The following is a 15467-nucleotide window of genomic DNA, read 5'->3' as shown; positions in this document are numbered from 1 at the left end:
TCATTTGATTTTCATGAATGAGCCTAGGACATGATAGAGATGACTAGATGCACTAAACAAGTCCTTAGCAATGGATGAATGACATATCAAACAACTTTACCTTGCTTGGCTTGAAGGAGAGGCATGTCATATAGTGAGGGTGCATCAACACATATTGGAGAAGTCAAGTATGTTCAATTCATTCCGTAGCTTGCAAAACCTCTTCTCATCAAGTGGCTTGGTGAATATGTCAGCAAGTTGATCTTCGGTGCCCACACTCTCTATGCAAATGTCCCCTTTTTGTTGGTGATCTCTTATGAAATGATGGCAGACGTCAATATGCTTTGTTCTTACTGGGTTGTTGGTGAGCTTTACGGCACTTTCATTGTCACATAGCAATGGCACTTGCTTGAACTTGATTCCAAAGTCACTCAAGGTAGCCTTCATCCAAAGTAATTGAGCACAACAACTACTGGCCGAAATGTACTCCACTTTGGTGGTTGAAAGTGCTACACTATTTTGATTCTTTGATGACCAAGATACAAGTGATCTTCCCAATAGTTGACATGTGCCCGATGTGCTCTTTCTCTCAACTTTGCATCCCGCATAATCAGAGTCTGAATATCCAATAAACTCAAATCTTGCTCCTTTGGGATACCATAATCCAACATGTTGTGTATGCTTCAAGTACCTCAATATTCTCTTAGTTGCCTTCAAATGACTTTCTCTTGGTGAGGCATGAAATCTAGCACACATGCATACACTAAACATCACATCCGACCTTGATGCGGTCACATAGAGTAGACTTCTAATCATAGACCGATATATCTTTTGATCCACCATGTTGTCACTAGCATCACTATCTAAGCTTCCACTTGTCCCCATTGGTGTACTAATAGCTTTACTCTCATCCATTTCAAACTTCTTGAGCATGTCCTTGATATACTTGCCTTGACTTACAAATATGCCATTCTTTATTTGCTTGATTTGAAGACCAAGGAAGTAACTAAGTTCTCCAATCATAGACATCTCAAACTCACTTGCCATCATGTTATCAAACTCCTCACAAAATTTTTGATTTGTTGATCCAAAGATGATATCATCAACATAGATTTGCATTACAAACAAATCATTCCCAAGCTTCTTGGTGAAGAGATTGGTGTCAACCTTTCCCATCTTGAATCCCTTAGAGAGTAGGAAATCCCTCAATCTCTCATACCATGCTCTAGGTGCTTGTTTCAATCCATACAAAGCTTTTCTCAACTTGTAGACATGGTTGGGTTTCTTCTCATCTTCAAAACTAGGAGGTTGCTCAACATACACAAGCTCATTGATGTACCCATTGAGAAATGCACTTTTCATATCCATTTGATACAACTTGATATTGTGGGCACAAGCATAAGCTAGCAAGATCCTAATTGCTTCCAATCTTGTAACCGGGGCATATGTTTCTCCAAAGTCAAGACCTTCAACTTGAGTGTAACCTTGAGCCACTAATCTTGCTTTGTTCCTTATTACTATCCCATCTTGATCTTGCTTGTTCCGAAAGACCCACTTGGTTCCAATCACATTATGATCCTTAGGCCTCTCAACTAAATCCCATACTTGGTTTCTTGTGAAGTTGTTTAGCTCTTCATGCATAGCATTGATCCAATCAACATCCCTCAAAGCTTCATCTATCTTCTTAGGTTCAATGGATGACACAAATGAGAAATGCTCACAAAATGAGGCCAATCTTGATCTTGTTTGCACACCTCTTGAAATATCACCAATGATAGTGTCCAATGGATGATCTCTTGCAACATTGGTTGGTTGAAGCACTTGCACTTGATTGCTAGCATTTGATTGATCACTTGGTTGAGATGATGAACTAGCCATTTGTTGATCTTGCACATTGCCATTACTAGTGCTTGCTTGGATTTGATCATGAGAACCGCTAGCTTGCACATTTGAGTTAGAGAGCACTTGATTCTTGTCATCTTCAACATCAATCACCTCTCTAGGCCTTAACTCACCAATGTCCATGTTCTTCATTGCATTGACCAATTGAGTGCCTCTTACATCATTTAGATTCTCATCTTCCTCTTGGGAACCATTTGTTTTATCAAATTCCACATCATGAACCTCCTCAAGAGTACCACTAGCCAAATTCCAAACTCTATAAGCCTTGCTAGTAGTGGAGTAACCAAACAAGAAACCTTCATCACATTTCTTTTCAAACTTGCTCAATCTAGTGCCTTTCTTCAATATATAGCATTTACAACCAAAAACCCGGAAGTATGCTATGTTGGGCTTTCTTCCATTCAATAGCTCATAAGGTGTCTTTTCCATCATAGGGTGACAATAGAGTCGGTTGCTATAGTAGCAAGCCGTGTTGATTGCTTTGGCCCAAAAAGAATGACTCACATTGTACTCACTCAACATTGATCTTGCCATATCAATCAAGGTTCTATTCTTTCTTTCAACTAGCCCATTTGATTGAGGAGTATACTTGGCCGAGAATTGATGTCTAATTCCAAATTCATCACACAACTCATCAATTCTAGTGTTCTTGAACTCACTTCCATTGTCACTTCTAACTTTCTTGATTGTTGTTTCAAACTCATTGTGAATGCCTTTGACAAATGATTTGAATGTTGCAAACACATCACTCTTGTCAACAAGAAAGAATACCCATGTGTATCTAGTGAAATCATCCACAATCACAAATCCATATTTGTTTCCACCAATGCTAGTGTATGTGGTTGGTCCAAACAAGTCCATGTGCATCAACTCAAATGCCTTAGATGTGCTCATCATGCTCTTCTTAGGATGTGTATTACCAACTTGCTTTCCGGCTTGACATGCACTACATAGCTTATCCTTCTCAAATGTGACATCTTTCAAGCCTCTAACTAAGTCATGCTTAATCAACTTGTTCAATTGTTTCATTCCAACATGACCAAGCCTTCTATGCCATAACCAACCCATGCTAGACTTAGTGATCAAACATGTTGACAATTGAGCTTCTCTAGCATTGAAATCAACTAAGTATAGATTCTCATATCTAAATCCTTTGAATATCAAGTTTGAGCCATCTACACTTATGATATCTATATCATCCACACCAAATATGCACTTGAAACCAAGATCACACAATTGAGCTACTGACAAAAGGTTGAAGTTCAAGCTCTCTACTAGTAGCACATTGGAAATGCTCAAGTCATTGGATATTGCAATCTTACCAAGCCCTTTGACCTTGCCTTTGCCATTGTCACCAAATGTGATACTATCAATCCCATTGCTCTTGCTTTCATTGATTGAATTGAACATTCTTGGATCACCGGTCATGTGTTGTGTGCACCCACTATCAAGCACCCAATGCCTTCCTCTGGCTTTGTAATTTACCTACAAAAGAAGATCAATTCTTTTTAGGTACCCAAACTTGCTTGGGTCCTTGTAGGTTAGTCACCAAGGACTTTGGTACCCAAATGGCCTTCTTCTTTGGGCCCACAATTGGTGTACCAATGAACTTAGCCTTCACACCATTGGAACCCTTATAAAGCATGTAACAAGAATCAAATTTGATTGAGGATACATTAGGTAGCTTGTTCTTGTTAGTCTTACAATTTTGCTCTATATGCCCAACTTGCTTGCATCTATTGCAAAACCGACCATTGCCTTTCACAAAGCTAGCTTTGGGAGTGACAAAGGCCGCCTTGCCCTTCTTGGGGGTATAGCCTAGTCCCTCTTTGTTGAGAGAAAATCTTTGGCTACCCAAGCACTTTAGCAAGTGGGCTTCTCCACCATAGGCATTGCCTAAGTCACGAGTGAGCTCATTTACCTCCTTCTTGAGGTTCTCATTTTCCACCATTAGTGATGTATCATTCATAGGTGGAGTAGTAATGATTGTGCTACAAGAAGTGTTAGTAGGAGCAACAATAATGGGTTCATGAAAAGATTCATCAATAAGATCACATGTTAGTCCCACATCACATGTTATGATCACTTGCTCCTTCTTGGCTTCCTCCACTTTGACTTGCTCAATGAGAGAGGAGTGAGCCTTCTCAAGCTTAGAGTGAGCTTTGCCAAGCTTCTCATGGGCTTCCATTAGCCTCTCATGAGTGGCATTGAGCTCATCAAGGGATTGCTCAAGAAATTTGATTTTCTTGTTCAATTCCTTGCACTCCTTTCTCTTTATCTCAAAGCAAGTATGCACTTGCTCACACATGTCCATGAGCTCCTCCTTGGAGTACTCTTCATCATCATCATCACTCCTACAAGCATCACTTTCACATTCATCATCATCACTCACATCATATTTTACCTTGGTAGGTTTTGCCATGAGGCATGTCGATGGAGTGTCGAAGATGGAGGGCTTGTTGTTGATGGCGATGCTCGCTAGTGCTCTCTTGATAGATTTCTTGTCATCATCACTAGAGCTATCACTATCCGAAGAGCCATCACTATCCCATGTGACCACATATCCTCCACCCTTCTTCTTCTTTTGGAAGGTCATCTTCTTCTCCTTCTTCTCCTTCTTTTCTTTCTTATTTTCCTTGTGCTTCTTCTTCTCATCCTCATCATTGTCACTATTATATGGACAATTTGCGACTACATGATCAGGGCTCTTGCAATTATAGCATCTTCTCACATACTCTTTCTTCTTGGTGTGATCTCTTCTCTTTCTTGCACCATAGCCCTTCTTCTTCATGAATTTTCCCATCTTGCGCACAAAGAGAGCCATAGCTTCATCATCAATATCACTAAGATCATCATCATCACTTGATTCTTTCTTGGACTTGCCCTTGTTCTTTGATGATGATGAGCTAGCCTTGAATGCTATGCTTTTCTTCTTCTTGTCTTCTTATTCCTTCTTATCATCCTTGTCATCCCCCTCCCTTTCCACACGATATGTCTCTTGTGTCATGACATCACCTAGTACTTGGTTGGGGGTAATATCCTTTAATCCTCCTCTTATGATGAGCAATCTCAACATCTCAAATCTTGGAGGTAGGCACATTAAGAACCGATGAGAGACATTATCATCCTTGATCTTTTCTCCCAAAGCCTTCAAGTCATTGACAATTACTTACAATCGATGGAACAACTCTAGAATGCTCTCATCTTCCTTCATCTTGAAGCTTGTCAACTTGTCCTTGAGGATGTACAACTTGGCGCTCTTCACTGCCGGTGTGCCCTCATATGTTTCCTCCAATCTCTTCCACACCTCATTTGCTCTTTCACAATCCTTGATTTGCTCAAACACCTTGGAATCAATGGCATTGTATATGGTGTTGAGAGCCATTGTATTGCATTGCTTGTTGATCTTATCTTGGTTAGTTGGATCATCGGGATCAATGATAGCATAGTCATTCTCGGTCACTTCCCATAATTGATCATTAATTGAACCAAGATACATCCTCATCTTTCTCTTCCAATAATCATAGCATGTGCCATCAAAGAATGGCGGTTTGCCCCCCACATGGTTGAACACAACTTGAGCCATAATTTGACACCGAGGTTGTTAAGCCTTCAATCAAACGGTGACCATGACTCTGATACCACTTGAAAGGTCCTAATATGGTTAGAGGGGGGGTGAATAGCCTATTTAAAAATCTACAAATCAACTAGAGCAATTTGATTAGTATGACAAATAGCGTAATGCAAACTTGCTCTAGCTCTACAAGGGTTGCAAGCCACCTATCCAACAATTCTAGTTGCAATGATTACTTAGGCACCCAAACTAGCTATGTAGCTACTCACTAAGAGCTCTCAACTAGATAAATGTAAATAAGTGAGTAGGGTGATTATACCGCCGTGTAGGGGATGAACCAATCACAAGATGAAGATTAAGCCAATCACCAGGAGAATGCAAATGACAAGAGACAACCAATTTTTCTCCCGAGGTTCACATGCTTGCCAACATGCTAGTCCCCATTGTGTCGACCAACACTTGGTGGTTCGATGGCTAAGAGGTGTTTCACAAACCTCGTCCACACGATTGGACACCGGAAGAACCTACCCACAAGTGAGGTAACTCAATGACACGAGCAATTTACTAGAGTTACCTTTCGGCACTCCACCGGGGAAGGTACAACTCTCCTCACAATCACCGAAGGCGGCCACGAACAATCACCAACTCGTGCCGATCCTCCACCGCTGCATCGAGCCGTCTAGGTGGTGGCAACCACCAAGAGTAACAAGCGAAATCCGCAACGCAACACGAATACCAAGTGCCTCTAGATGCAATCACTCAAGTAATGCACTTGGATTCTCTCCCAATCTCACAAAGATGATGAATCAATGATGGAGATGAGTGGGAGGACTTTGGCTAAGCTCACAAGGTTGCTATGTCAATGAAAATGTGCAAGAGAGTGAGCTTGAGCTAGCCATGGGGCTTAAATAGAAGCCCCCACGAAATAGAGCCATTGTACCCCTTCACTGGGCACACTGCGGGCTGACCGGACGCTCCGGTTAGGCTTGACCGGACGCTGGCCCTCAGCGTCCGGTCGCCCGATGGACGCCACACGTCACTAGCTTCAAACGCTGTTCGTCAGATTTCAACGGCTACGAAGCTAACCGGATGCTCCAGCAAAACTGACCGGACACTGAAGCCCCAGCGTCCGGTCGTTTCCAGTAAGCTCCCCGAGGCGTATTTTTTCGACCGAACACGTCCGGTCCACCTTGACCGGACACAGACCAGCGTCTGGTGCAATACCCTAGGTACTATGCAGACTCGTTAGTTTGACCGGACGCAGCCTATCAGCGTCCGGTCGCTGAGTGACCCAGCGTCTGGTCAATAGACCGACGCGCGCACCCTCTGCTGCCACTGACCGGACGCACCGGTCCACCCGAGGCCAGCGTCAGGTCACTTGCAGTGGCCTCCAACTTTTCTGTCTAGGGCGCCGGTGGCACCATCGGACTGTCCGCACTCTATGGGTGGACACTCTGCCGGTGGAGTTTCTTACCCTTGCACCTAAACTTCACCACCCTTGATCAAATGTGCCAACCACCAAGTGTATCACCTTGTGCACATGTGTTAGCGTATTTTCACAAACATTTTCAAGGATGTTAACACTCCACTAGATCCTAAATGCATATGCAATGAGTTAGAGCATCTAGTGGCACTTTGATAATCGCATTTTGATACGAGTTTCACTCCTCTTAATAGTATGGCTATCTATCCTAAATGTGATCGCACTCACTAAGTGTCTTGATCACTAAAACAAAATGGCTCCTATATTTTATACCTTTGCCTTGAGCCTTTTGTTTTTTCTCTTTCTTCTTTTCCAAGATTAAGCATTTGACCATAACCATGCCATCACCATTGTCATGATCTTCGCCATTGCTTCATCACTTGGAGTAGTGCTACCTATCTCATAATCATTCTTGATAAACTAGGTTAGCACTTAGGGTTTCATCAATTAACCAAAACCAAACTAGAGCTTTCACCTGGAAGTCTTGCAAGTAGACTATCTTAACGAAGTCTACAATGAAAGCATAACTCACGGCATTAGACACCGCTGGCTCTGAGGCCGAGTGGCTTTGTGATCTCCTTATGGATTTATCGGTTGTTGAAAAATTCATATCGGCTATTTCTATGAACTGCGATAACCAGACTGTGATTACAAAGGCTAACAGTTCAAAGGATAACATGAAGTCCACAAGGCATGTTAAGAGACGACTAAAATCTGTCAGAAAATTGAGAAACTCTGGAGTAATAGCATTGGATTATGTTCACACATCTAACAATCTGGCAGATCAATTCACTAAGGGTTTGTCACGCAATGTGATAGAAAGTGCTTCGAGAGAGATGGGTTTGAGACCCACATGAAATTTACTATAGTGGTAACCTGTTCTATGTGATCGGAGATCCCGTGAAGTAGGATGGTGAAACAAGCTAGTAGTAAATTATGAGGAAAGATCCTTAGTAAGACTCATTTCTGATGCATATCTTTCCTTTCTGTAAGGCAGGTTGGTTTATACCTTAATGTGTTCCAAGTGGCTTGCTAAAGCAAAGATGTTGTCCTACATAACATCTTTTGAGGAATACACCTATATGAGTCAGACTGCTGGTCACAGTCTATGAGATTTGGGTGAACTCTAAATACTCATGAAAGGCACTGGAGTATGACTTATATGCTTCAAATAGAGGGGATGCCTTTTGCAGCCTAGTATCAGCTAAGGACTTTAGTGATATTCACCTCACACAAAACTATCAATTCAAGGCTTAGTCCATTGTTCAGTTGTGACTGAGTGAAACTATTGCTCTAGATGGATGTTCAACTTAACAGTCTCCATTGAAACACTGGTACATAAAAGAAATGTGGTTCTGAGACTACTTTGTTACAAACCCTAGAGTTTGGTGGGGATTGTTGGATATATTATGGGCTTGGCCTGTATAATATTTAAAAAATCAAATAAAACTCTATGGTCCGTAACATTAAGCGTTGTATGGTTTAATACCATATGGGATTTTGACTGAACATTGACTCAACTTATTTGGTTGGAAATTATCCATCTTAAAAGGACACAGGAGTGCCACATGCGCGCGCGCTGCCGCCGGTCGGGCCGGGCCGTGGGCGTGGGTGTGGGCCGGGCCAGGCCAAGGTCGAGGCCGTGGCTGTGGGCATGGGCGTGGGCGTGGCAAGGAGGCAGGCAGGCGGCGAGCGAGCGGACAGGCGGGCGTGGCTAGGTTTTGCCACTTAATCCACATAATTACGGGAGTTTCTCTCCTTTATGGTGGAGGCGAGTTGATTGCGCCAGTTACCGTCTCTTCATGTCTCCATCTCTTGTGTTCCTCCGCTGGCTTTCTCCCTCCCCGCCGCAGGCATAAAAGTAGAAGTCCTCCATCAGTCCAATCTTCCCTTCGCTTCTGAGAGACCACACCTTAGCCGCCCTTTGGTTTTCCCCGTCCCATACCTCTGCGCGCACGGAGCAACGGGAGAGCATGTGCCTTCGGAACCCTCGTCCACCTGCGAACCTTGCACGGGGTGTGCAGCGATTAGATTTTTGGGGAGCGATTCCGTGACTACTCGTCCACATAGCAGACGTCTTCTTCCTGGTGATCGCTCGCGGAACAGCAAGGTGTCTTCTTCCTTGTGACTGTTCATGGGACTGCATTGCGAACACCTTCCTGCATCGACTGTGGTCCACGACTTCGAGCAACGCACTATGTCTGGTGCAAATGGAGCATCCGATGCCCTCGGCATGGGACCCTCCGCTGGGTACACTCTTAACTCTCTGATTACCATACTTTGTGTACTTACTGTATCGATCGGTATGTCATACTTGCATGCTGTAGCGTTTGTTAGTGATATACACATACACATATACGTCGTCACGAACCTGCTGATGTTTTATTTCTGGATTAAATTGACCATGAAAATGCCTAATTTTCTAACATTGCTAATCACCAATACTATTTCTTTAGACTGTTGGGGGAGATATTCCAACAAATCACCAATAATCTCCCCCAAAGTATGGGTCCCACATGTCATATTACTATTTTTTCTCTCTCCAGCGGGCATCTTTTGCCCCGCTGTCACTTCTTCTCTCCAACACTGCCGAGGTTGAAGCAGGGTACTCGGATGCAGGTAGGGGCAAAGGCGAGGAGGCAACGAGGTCTGGGGTACTTGGCCATGGCATGGCCCCTTCTCTCCTAGAGTTAGATCGACGACGACCATGACCCCCTAGCGTGGGCGGCAGTGCGGCACCAAACTACGACATGATCGGCGGCCTAGAGTTCAGATCCGTTGCTCGCCCCCAACTCCGGCCATGGCCCCCGCTGCGCCCAGCCTCGGCCGTGAACACCGCCACGCGTCCGCGCCCAGCTCCGGCCGCGAACACTGCCACGTGCCCACCCCCAGCTTTGGCCGTGGCCCCCACCACGCCCAGACCCGACCGCGGTCGCCGTCGCGCCCAGCCTCGGCTGCGGAGACCGCGATGCCAATGCCCAGCCTTGGTATGGGTGGGAAGAAGATGACAGTTGAGGTTGGCACAACGTATTGGGGTATATGCAACTACCCCTTTATTTGACGGGAGATAGAGGGGATATTGGTGATCACACAAAAAAAAGGAAGAGCTATTGGGGAGCTGTTGCAGCAATAAAATTGGCTCATCTCCCCCAACATTACTGGTTTATGGGGATGAGAAATGGTATTAGGAAGCTGTTGGAGATGCTATGATGGTAGCAAGTGCCCGCCTCACCACTTCCCAAGATTACTCCCCTCTACAGAGACCTATAAAGTACAATTAATCCAGTTGTTATTATCAGCTACGATGGTTTGATTCTACTAAATTAAAAGCTAGACGTTTCAGATTATTATAAGAATTTCTAACATTTATCTTTTTTTCCTAGCATGTCTGTTAACAATTAGCGTGATATCTCCGTTGAGGCCTCTAATTAGTAATAGTAAGATTAAGATTAAAATATTTATCTACTCTGCTTTCATTTATCTGTGCCCTGTTCTTTTTTTTCCAGGTTAACTGACGTTGAGGACGGAAGTGACTGGAGCCTAGTGTAATACTAACGAACTGTGTATCTCCTCTCTCTCTGTGTAGGGGGTGTACAAGGATGGGCACCTCGCTCGACCTTGGAAACTCCTTGTAAAACTTTCTACCCTCTTAATGAAATACGTGTAATGTGCATATTCGTGAAAAAAATTTATTATCATGCTGATGCTGGGAGTCGCAGAATGTTTTGCTCTGCTTCTCAAACGAGGGCAGGTGCCTGGTTGATAAAGACCCACAATATAACCAACGTTGTCCAGTATTGTGTACGCGTGCATATCTGAATAAGGGTGTTATGCTACTCGAGTCTTTCGTTTTTTGTTTTTTAATGCTCAATGGGGGAATTCGCCCACCTATTTTTTATTCTATTAATTATAAAAAAAGCAGAGAACAAATATGAAAATAAAGAGTACAGGTGTACAAGTTGTGCAGCAAAAGGAGCTTGCAAGCTCAAAAAGAAAAGGAGGAAAAGAACATAGGCTAAATTCTCCAGATACTAACGTCTCCTGGTTCGGTTTGACACTTCGACCTTCTGTGGGTTTTTGTGAAGTTGCCCTGTAAGAATTGCATCTCTAGTTTGGAATCAAGTATGTACGTACATTTTTGCTGCTATTTTTTTTAGAATACGACTTCACGTATATTTCATTAAGAAGAAAGAGTGCCGAAAGAACGGCTTACACAGCGCAACTACGGGTGTACAGGGCTGGTCCTGAGTTTTTTTTTTGACCTAAAACGAAGCTAAAATTTTGAGCCCTTTTATATAAACATGATAACACTACTAGTACTACCCATTGGTAGTATAAACACACATATATAAAATGTTACTAATAAGTAGTTAACTGAATTTAAAAGCAATATTCATATAAAATAATTTGTATACATATTAAATTAACTCAAAAATTTCTTCTAACATTCCTTGACGCTGCTGGTATTTATGAGTGCAAGTAAGAAAATAAGAATTCTGCAAGCGCACAGAATACCATTGTAGTATTTTACCGGAAGTATTTCAGATATCGTTATTTATATTTTACCATAGAGAGGAACGATGTCACTAAAGAGATTGATAAACTTATACTTATGATTGATCAAGTAACTAAACACATACTCTAAATAGGAGTAAACCAAAATATATATGTATATGATATGTATAACATTCAGAGAGACTCCAAAAGATCACAATAGCTTGTCTAAGTTAAATACAAGTGAGATAAATTCCTAAGTCATTCTTCATTACAAATCAAAGCATACCATAATTTTATATACTTAGCAGTAGCAAAAGATTAACTTTACACCTATGCATAAGGGACATCTCTAAGGAGAAGCATAGCAAAATATACTTCCTCCGTCATGACCGGTTCCAACTAGGCCTACAAACGAGAGGTGGACTGCAGAGAATCAACGAGGCTGTCACCCCTACGATCTACCACACGTTTCAGAATGTAGGAGGCATCCACAGTAAAAAAATGGATAAGTACCACACTTAGAAAAGGTTTGGCTACTCAACCCGTTCGAACACTGAGTTGAGCGCTCTGTGATCATATGCATATTTATAATGATAACTCCGACTATACTAAGCATATAATGAAAGCAAACTATGAGCATGATAACTAAGAACATAATATAGATGTAGAGCAAAGTCATTGATAAGATAAATGTGATGGATAGAAGGGCTATACCATGCCTCCGGTGACTAGATCCGAAAATCCGAGCAGTAGCCTGTCTCTACTTGATCTAACTTAGCTAAGCTGTGCTAATTCTCTAAGTTTGTGGGAGCTCTTCTCTTCTCTGAATGGATCCTCAATGGAGTGAATTGGGATGCCATTCTGGAGGGGGTCTAGGGATCTTTTATAGGGGCCACCCGTCACCCTATGGGCATACGAATCCATGGCACGGCTTCATCTCGTCCCTCCAATCCAAACCAACTTCGATGCATGATGAAGATTGATCCTTAAGGTCGATGGAGGATCCACGTCTAAGGAGGGGCTGATAGAGAGGGTCCACTGGTTGGCCGACCAAGGGGAGTGGTCGGTCAACCCCCTCTGGCCTCCTCTGCTGTCGATCTTTGGTGGTAGGTCATGGATGGTGGATGTGAGGCCGGTGGAGTTGGTTTCGTTGCAGATCATCTTGATTTTCTGACGTAGTATGGCCCACTTTGGTCCATTTTCTGGATAAATCAGCAAATATTCACCAAGACTTGTGGAATTTGTTAGTTTAAAGCCTCTAAACCTATGTTGATGTTTGATTTTAAGGATAAATATAGGTGAAATTGATGGTTTATTTTTGCTGTATGTGAAGTCATCGATGATGGTGTCAATATCAATCTCATCCAACAATCGCTTCTCAATGCATAATATTACCAATCCATTTAACCTCTCGTGTGACATTGTAGATCTCAAATAGTTCTTCAGTAATTTTAATTTTGAGAAACTTCTTTCAGCTAATGCCATAGTCACTGGCATAATAAACAAGATGCGATAAGCAATGGAAGTACTAGTGTCGGCACGAAAATGTGTCAACACACGGCAAGCCGGAAGGATCTGCTCGATGGAGCTGGAGATCCGCTTGGCTTCAACGCAGGGTTAGTCGATCCTGCGTATTCCTCCCGAGGCATGCCAGGTAATTTGACCCTGTAATTGACAAGGAGAGAAAGTTTATCAGTAATTTAAGGTGGAACATGCCGGTCTATGCCCAAACAGTTCCAAGTGTGCCGCTTCGGGAGCAACCAGACGTGAAAAGCGACTGAATAGCCGATACGCACAGAAATCGGCTGTTACGTACTGTAAAGCTCGCAAGTAGCGATTAATTTCATATTGACAGGTACAGTACTCATAGACGTAAATGAGATAATCAGCTAGACAGATGTTACCAGTATAAAGCATTGAGCCGATGAATCTAACGAGAAAGGATATAGCATGCGAACATATCGACTATCTGATACGAATGGACCTACAAACGCTCTGAGTCTAATCTGTTACCACCAACAGTGAGGTTCGACCGGATCGATGTCAGCTATGATGATAGTAACAAACTAAAACTGAAGAATCCATAAAAACACCCATACTTCGATAGGCTTTCTGAAAGATATGCTATACGTGAAGGCTCGGATGTAGCCGATTTAGGTGAAGAGAACTACAGCGTGTGAACAATCGACTATTTCACATGGTCAAACCTATCGACTCATTAGACCTAACCTGCTATCTTGAATAGTGGGGTTCGACCGGATCGATGCAGCCGTGATAAAGACAACAAATCAAACCTTTAAAGTAAACAGATCTATTCACATTTAACAGAATCATGTAAACATGTTGTAGGCATTAACGCATAAGCGATCGGCTATTTAGCCGATGCAGGTATAGCAAACAGTTAAGGTCACGTCTAATCAAGAACAGATCTACTAACTAGCATCCTCCGATCTATAGTGCTATCAGTGGGGATCGACCGGATCGTTACAGCCATAATAGTGAACCATAGACCAGATTTTACTATCCAGCAAACCTCTCCAAGATCATACGTGCCTTAACCGCGTACTATGCGTGACCAAGATCGAAATAGAACAGCCAATAAGACATAACCTGTCGTTCATTGTAAGAAGTATCGTGTTGTGACAAAGCAAACGACGGGCCCAAAGGATATAAGGCCGATCTAAATCGATCTTGACCGGGCAGGTTGATGTTGCTACAAACTAATGACGATAAGAACATCAGTAAGATCGGTAACTTAATGAATCTACCAAGGATTGCCACTCTTAGGTAGAGCCGATAACTTACCTTAATCTAGTTCGAGCAGTGGAGGTCGACCGGATTGATGCAGCCATACTTGAAATAGATGCAGTCGTACGAATAGAAGTATAAGCCATGATGGCCACTCTTACAAATAGAAGTAAGATCGGTAACTTAATGAATCTACCAAGGATTGCCACTCTTAGGTAGAGCCGATAACTTGACCTTAATCTAGTTCGAGCAGTGGAGGTCGACCGGATCGATGCAGCCATACTTGAACTAGATAAGAGTCAATAACTAGCTTATACTAGAGTCCCAGTGGAGGTCGACCATATCGATGCAGCCATACGAATAGAAGTATAAGCTATGACGGTACTTACAGACAAGCCGGAGGTCGGCCGAACCGATGCAGCCCTGCTCGCTAAAGAACTCACCAAGATCTACTCTACTCCTACTCCTAGATTAGATTAGAAGCAATAATTTTCATAATAGAATAAGGCAAAAGAAGCATAAAACTTTAGCAAATAACAAGGGTGAGATAGAAAGCATGAAATGAGTGAAGCAAAAGAAGCTTAAACGACCATTGCTAACTAGGCTTGCGTCTTACAGTCAACACAGCTCTGATACCAATCTATCACACACAATTTTAAGGATAAAATGGAGTGCAAAATCTTATCAGTCACACACATAAGCCGATAAATTATGAATAGTATCATCACAAGTGTTTATTACATCACGAATAAGACAGAGTTATCACATAAATGTAGCGGAAATAATAATAGATCTCTCGCGAAAGCTCCATTTCATAGGGACGTCGACTAGTTGACCACAAGTTTAGAAGTCCTCAGGAATATCATCATACCCAGAGCCATCTATTACCCATCCGGGATTTTTATCCAAATAATGAAAATAAACAAGCGTAAGTACATGTTGTACTCAACAACTGTAACATAGGGTTCATGAGGCTCAAAACGATTGACACAGTTTTAACAGCATTCAGCTTTTAGTTGTCATAATTTTATCTTAAGGGTAGCAACAAGTTGTTTCAATTCCCAATGCAGAACACATGATCAATGTAAACATGAATAATGAATAGCATAAGCAGATAATTTTTAGTGTTCATCTATTCCATAAGGGTTCTAATGCCGCTTGTGACTGTGAGCACGGCTGATATACCAGTTTTACACTCTGCAGAGGTTGTACACTTTCACAGTGAGTCGTGATACCCATATGCCTAGGTTAATTACTCCCAAAACACTTCCAAGGTGAGCAGAC

This window comes from Miscanthus floridulus, chromosome 10, assembly GCF_019320115.1.
Source record: "Miscanthus floridulus cultivar M001 chromosome 10, ASM1932011v1, whole genome shotgun sequence".
Classification (NCBI taxonomy): domain Eukaryota; kingdom Viridiplantae; phylum Streptophyta; class Magnoliopsida; order Poales; family Poaceae; genus Miscanthus; species Miscanthus floridulus.
This window is presented reverse-complemented; position numbering follows the sequence as displayed.